Raw genomic sequence first — 7266 nt, 5'->3', positions numbered from 1 at the left:
CTCACACATTCAAGATTCTAAGAAAATAAATGTGAGTATAGTGAGTGGGATTTGTGTAGAATTCTTGAAAGGTTTTGGTAGCTTCACTTATAAACTTGTTTTCATGAACTCATGCCAATATCATAATGTCATATATCACTTAGCATGGACTCATGCTCTTCTCCACCATCATATAGCTCCACGTGCATTAATCAAAACACATGCATACCCCTTACATAGGCATATCAAAAGCATGGGCATTCGACTTCTCCATGTACATGCGTATTGAGCATTCGCATATGCATTTGACATCTTCATGAGTCTTAATCCAACTTGGTGAAGAAGCATCATTACACTTCAAATGGCATCCAAGAACATCACTTGGATTCCAAATGGTTGCATTGTTTGATTTCTTTTCCATGAAGCACAAAGTATCAAAATGCTTCAAGTGTCTAATGCTTCAAGAAAACCATCACAACGGTGTGTAATGGTGCTCTAATCATACATATTTAGCTTCCAATGGTGAGGACCATGCATCGTACCATGGAAATGCCTAATGATAAATTCCCAAACTTATCCATGAAGAAGTATCAAGACATCTCATAAGCCTCAAGAAGACCATATTCACTTTCAAGCATCACAATATCAACTATATGCCCTTACCATGGCATCCATATGAGTGTAGGCAATCCAATGAATAATAACCATGGCATAAGCATCAAGTTTGTGTCCATTGACATCCGAAAACATGCTAGGAGCTTTGATTATCATGAAATCCCATCCCAATGGCATTTGAAACCATGAATGACATCAAAGAACCAACAAATAGCACAAACCTATTACCAAATGTTTATGTAGGCCACATTTGACAATTCATATGGCCATGGATGCTTTTAAAATAGCATGTGAGGTTCATATAATATGCATTTAAAACATGAAATCACTTCAATTGCAAGCTAATAGGGCAATGTTTGGCCAAATGGCTCCAACCAAAGCATGGATAAGCATTAAGCCATCAATAGCAAGTCCCATGGTTCATATGCATGCTTAATGGCAATGGAAATTGATTAATGAAGTAATAAATTAGGTTTTCAAGCAAAAGTCCCGAATCTCATCAAGCCTTGGCAATGATTATCCCCAAGAAATCCCCCATTCTTGATGCAAGAAATGTCCATTTATTGCCAAATACGATGAAATCGGTGTATGAGTAATCAATATAGAAGGCATGTGTGGTAGTAAGCAACTCCATTATGCATTAATCTCATGAAGAAAACCCTAATAACTTGGTGCAACCCGTTTCCCTCATATGAGTCCAAGAACATGATAATCTCACAAGCATTTGGGATGCTTTATGTCTTATTTATGACATGAGAACAAAATAGAAGAAAACATGCTTTGATGATTGTAGTGGCTAGAAATGAACCAAAACGCATGCGGTGATGATTGTACTGGCTAGGGCTTGAGAAATGAATCAAAACGCATGCAGTGAACTCACAAACTAGTTGTGAAGAGAAAAATAAGAAGTCATCGCCATTTTTCTCCATTGAGGCCTCAATCATTTGCCAATAACCTTGTCAAGGCCATCCGAAGTTTCAATGGTGATAATTCTTGCTCCAAATCCTCCCTAGATTCAAAATTGTGAAGATGGATGAAGGGGAAGAAGATGTGCAAATCCACACCACACAAACCTTGTCCACTGCACACTAAACTTTGGCCAAAACATGTCCAGCTGTCAAAAATTGGTCTAACTTGCTCAAATTTGGGATCAATCATGTCCTAATGCCATGGCTATCAATCAAGTTCACAATTGCCCTAATTTTTGTCATCAAACTTCAAACATTTTCCATTGATTTATATAAGTAATCTCTTTTTAAAATGCACTAGTCTTATAGTTGATCCATAAAAATGGCATATTGATAAATTACATTTTAAAACTAAAAACAAGTGGTAAATAACAACAAAGGATCATAAAAAACTACAATAGGGATATGTATATTTGCACATTGTATGTTTTGAACCAAATGTACCCTAATGGTAAAAATGTAAGTTTTTAGAATTATAAGAACAACCATTAAAGGGGCTTTGTCAAATTTCAATAAGCTTTTCTATGAGGTGAAAATTTTAAAGAAAGAGTGACAAAAAGTAAGAAAGAATGAATTTGAAAAATGAGTGTTTTAAATTAAGAAAAGATGGATTTGAAATGGTAAATTTTTCCTATGTGTATGAGACCATGCAAACACAATTGTTGCATGTGGTTTCAGAGGCATAACTAAAAAATATATATACACAGATACTCTTAATCTAATAGAATAAGGCTTAATAAATTTAAATCTTTTTGGATATGTAAATTTTCTTTTTAATTACTATTATTTGTTGATAATAATTACCTAGAGGGGGTTGGTGCCACACAATTTGCTTCACAAAACAAATAAGACTAATATTAAGGGATAGTTGCAATTTACAACATGAAAGAACCAAAAAGGCTCTCTAGATTTAGAAACATCATGGTGGTTTGTAAGATGAGGTTATCTAGTTTTGTTTAGTGGGTGTCCTTGGGTTTAGCCTGAAAACATGCATTTTTTCAAGAAGAATAGCCAATCTCTCTTAGTTAGCCGAGAAGTTTTTCTTCAAGTTCTTCTAATGAAACATCACATGCAAAGTTGGGCAGCTAAAACTATAATCCAATTGAATATTTAATAATTGCAAAGCCCCTTTTGTTTGGGAACAAAAATTGTATACAGGCCTTGTCAGAGATTTGGATAGGTACTTTAAATGTGAGTAAATTGCCTATAACTTTTACACTATTACTCATATGATGTTCCCAGTTTGCATATCATAAGAATTCACATAAAATAGAGCTCAACTTTGATTTATTGAGTAATTTTTGATGTGTTCTACTATTTTCTATTTTTTTGAAAAGGCATTAGAATTGTTACAAAATGTACTATCTTGTCCTCCCACCACATCTACGATTTAAAATGCTCAATTTGTATGCATCTAGTGATGATTAGATTGGGAAAGATTAGTAGAATGTGGATCTAAGATAAAATTACAAATCTAGCAATTGGATTTTTGTAGATGTACTTTGTAAAATTTAGTATGGTTAAAGGTCCATTAAATAAATTATAATTTAATTCTAGAAAATTAAATATTGAATCTTTTAATTCAAAAACTCTAGGGATCAATATAATTGTTACCATGAATTTATTAAAAAACATTTGGCTTAATTTAAGTAAGGGAAGGTCCATTTTCAATCCTCCCAAATAAAAATTTCCATATTGTGTCCACTCTCCCTTTTTCAAGTCTAAAACCAATCCTAGTTAGGTTTGGAATTCTAAAGGGGGGGTGTCTGCGGGTGCAATTGAAGAGAAAAAGTCACCACCAGATAAGGTCTACTTTTTGGCTTAAAGCTCTTCTAATGGTTTTCTTCGCCTAGACAGAGCCACTGACTCTACTTCAGCTATTCCATCGACTGGCAACACCTCTCCCAACTGCTATTGTTGGCAGTCACAAACCCCACCGACGTGCCCAGATTTTGCCATATGTTCTTGTCTCGGCTCTCGCCTATAGCTCAACCACGACTCTGACGTTCTCTGCATGCACCTAACGACCTGCCTTCCAACGTTGTCCATGCATGCGAGCCTTGAAAAGGATAACATTTTATTGCTTTAAGGGGGTTTTTAATTTTTGGCCTAAATTCAGCACATTGAAGGCCTAACATTTAGGGCTTTCTTGATTTTTGGGTAAAATCAACACATTGGAGCTCCCAGCAAGGAAAATCCTCTGCCAAAAAAAAGAAAAAAAAAGATTTGGGGATTTTCAAAATCAGCATCTACAAACGCTTCAACAACATTATATGGCTCTATCAACCACTAGAATTGACAAGTTCTCTGGTACTCGGTTTCCTACATGGCAAACCAAGATGTAACTTCTCTTAATGAGGGAGGGCGTCTGGAGCATAATCTCTGGAGATGACGATTACCCAACAACCAGCGAGCTAGAAAAGCAAAAGCTGTGGCGACAACGCAACGACAGAGCTATTGCACTAATCGGTCTCAGTTTGGTAGACACTCTTATTCATCACATAGACTTCACGCAAACCACCAAGCAAATTTGGGACAAATTGGAGACCCTTTTTGGTAACAAAATCACTAATTCTAAGGTTTTCTTGAAGTTGAAGTTATATGATTTGAAAATGCTAGATAATGAAGAATAAAGTGATCACCTTGCCAAGTTCTACTCACTAGCCTTAAGTTGAGGACAAGGTAGCAGTTCTTACCAAAAGTATGCAAGATGTTACCCGCTTTCATCAATAAGTTAGGAACAAGGGGGGTGGCTAAGTGCTAGTCTCGCTACCTTGGTCTTACCCTGACTACCATGGCATGGCAGGTGCAGATGGTGAGGTAGGGTGGATGGGGTAGGTGGTAGCAACTTCATTTGAAGGGGGGATTGTTGGGATATATCGGTGCCTCAGTGTGTGTGTGAATAGCCCCTCAAAAGGCTTAGATGTGTGTAAGTGTGTCATAGTGTGTGAACCCACCCTTATATGGATAAGGGTGCATTAAATTAGGGTCAAAGGGTTTGGCATATTGAAAGGGCTATATATGCAGGCCTTGTACTTCACTTGATATTATCAATCAATCAAATCCTTGTCATGCAACCTCTCTCACTTTAGCATCTCTTTCACCTCTCTCTCTCTCTCCCCTTCCATGATAACCATGGCTACCTCCTTCGAACCACCATAGTTAGCAGGCTGTACCAACATTCCCACCTCATCATCCTAGTTATCATTAATGCCACATCTTTTTGTCACCTTTGCATTCCAAGTAAATAACATGTGGTATATATGCTTGACACGTGGCATCTCTCTCCCACCTTCCCATTTTTTTCAAAAAATATATTTAAAGAATTTAATTTAGTATATTACTTTTCCTATATAAACACACATCTCTATAGTACTATTCCACACACATCTTTAGTACTATCCCATCATTGAGCCTTCATAATTTTTTCTCTCTTAGCTTCCTTGAGAATGGATTCTCAAAGTTGAAGGAGTCAGAAATGTGATAGGACTAGACTTCCCGCCATCCACCAAGCTCAAGAGGAGGAGAGGAAAAGGGCAGCTCGTGAAAAAAAGAGAGTGGAGAGCACGTCAACAAGCAACACCTTTTGTTTGGCGATAATCCAAGCCTTTCCCCTCCTCTTCCTCTCCCTCTGCCCCCCACCGCTATCCCTTAGTTTTGATAATCCACATGAACCTGCCCTTCCTTCTTCTTAAGAGCCTCCTTCTCTTCCACAAGAATCCACCTATTAGCGAGGAAATCGACTGCTTATTTCCCCAACAACCTACTGAAGTTCACTGGTTATTCGTGCAACATACACCAGACTAACACGTCGTTAAATCAAGCATAAAGATAGCTTACAGGTTACTCGAACAATTACTGGATTGCCTATTCACTTAAAGCGAAAGAATACAATACTACAGAGCTAATTTCAATGGAGTTAACAACCAGACACAGACATCAAGACTCAGAAACATAACAGAATGACTCATGTATAATGAAGCTAAAACCCAAAAAGGCAACAGTCTTGCCAATATATATATATATATATATATATATATATATATATATATATATATATGCTAAGAAGAGCAATGATATAAAAATGGTAGCTTGCCTCTGCAAGGCTCAGGACTTATCCTTTTATACTACTTGCTTGCTGCATTTGTCATTCAGTACTAAGATTTCTTATGGATGGTTAGATGCACCGGCGAGGCATGTAGGAGGTGCCGCTGAGTAATAATGACCTTTTAGCTACCATCATCCGGTTGTCGCTGAATGAGCGATGCTGACTTGTAGTTGTGGTAGGGCAGCTATCCAGCTACTGCTGCGGTCATTAGTCCACACCCGCCCCCTTAGCCTACGGCTAACACTTGGCACGCCCGGTGGGTCGAATTCCCAATCTGACAACTCAAATTCAAAATTGTTGATAGTTTCTAGAACGTTTTCTTATGTTTGGCGGGGGGGGGGGGGTTGGGTCATGGTCTTCGCAACTACACCTTAGACTTTGAGATCCCGAAGGCAGAATTTGAAGGATGCCTTCTATGAGATGAATTCCAGGGATTGATTCTCGGAAGCGGCATTGGGGAGGAAACATCCTGGTGTAGTAGTGACTTCTTCCCATGTTGCTTGACTGGTCATTAGAGGACATCATGATGGTGAATAGCCGATCTTGTAGTTGGGCATAGTGCTTCTGGAGAGCTGTGGAATATTCTTCCAGTTCTTCCAATAACTGTAGCCTTCTTATGTTGGTCGGTGATGAGGGGCTGCTCTCTTCTAGCTGAGGTGAGGATGGCTATGCCTCTTCTAGCGATATACCCGCTACATCTGGTAGGAGTACTGAGATGGGCGGAAAAAAGGTATTGCCCATGATCCTTGAATATGTGCCTTCTTGTGTTGTTGTCCTTTGGAGATTGTAGTGCTGTTGGTATCTTTAGAACCATACTGTCTTCTTTGAATTGTTCGGGTGGTGTCATTGTTGGTAATGCATCTTCCTTGTGCAGGTTGGCGGTTTCTTTGTCCTTTCCTTTCATAGTAACTATCTTTGTTCCTCGAACTTTGACTATCAGGGTATCCAAGAGTGAGTTTTTGTACTTTATGCCTCGATCTCCAGTGTGGGGAGAAAATGGTTTTCTCTCTAGTTTCTGGTGGCTTGTCCCTTTATTGTAAGGATACTGGTTGATGTCCCTTGATGGTTGTCCTTCATCGATAAAACTGCTTCAAGATTGTGGATGGGCTCCGTAAGTTGTGGGCTTCTTTTTGGGGTGATGGTAACCGTGGTTTGGGAGAAGAATAGAAGAAGGAGCTATGGGCTCTGGGATATGGGAAGTGTAGGGTTTTGTAGGATGCGATAGGTAGCAGGATTCTTTAAGGGGGGTGGGTGTACATTCAGGTGGTCCTTTAGTTGTGGGTTTGGGGATGGGATTTTCTAGTGTGGGAATGTTGCTCTTGGGGATATAGATGGTATTCTTCATGACTGTGTGTAGAGAAAATGGAAGGGAAGAGAGAGTGTAGAGGATGGTTGGAGGTGAGGGCTTAGAGCTTGTGGTGGAAGGGGTTACTGTATGTAAAGAAACAAAGACAATTTTATTAGTTGTATCCTGTGGGGGTTTAAAAAGAGTTACCATGTAGCATTGACGTGGAGTGAATGTCAATTCTTAATGTAGAGCTTGTGGTGGAAGGAGTTACTGTATGTAAAGAAACAAAGACAATTTTATTAGTTGTA

The sequence above is a fragment of the Cibotium barometz genome, chromosome 18 (assembly GCF_041138505.1).
Source record: "Cibotium barometz isolate CiBa-2024 chromosome 18, ASM4113850v1, whole genome shotgun sequence".
Lineage (NCBI taxonomy): Eukaryota > Viridiplantae > Streptophyta > Polypodiopsida > Cyatheales > Cibotiaceae > Cibotium > Cibotium barometz.
The sequence above is the reverse complement of the archived record's forward strand: the minus strand, read 5'-3'. Positions refer to the sequence as shown.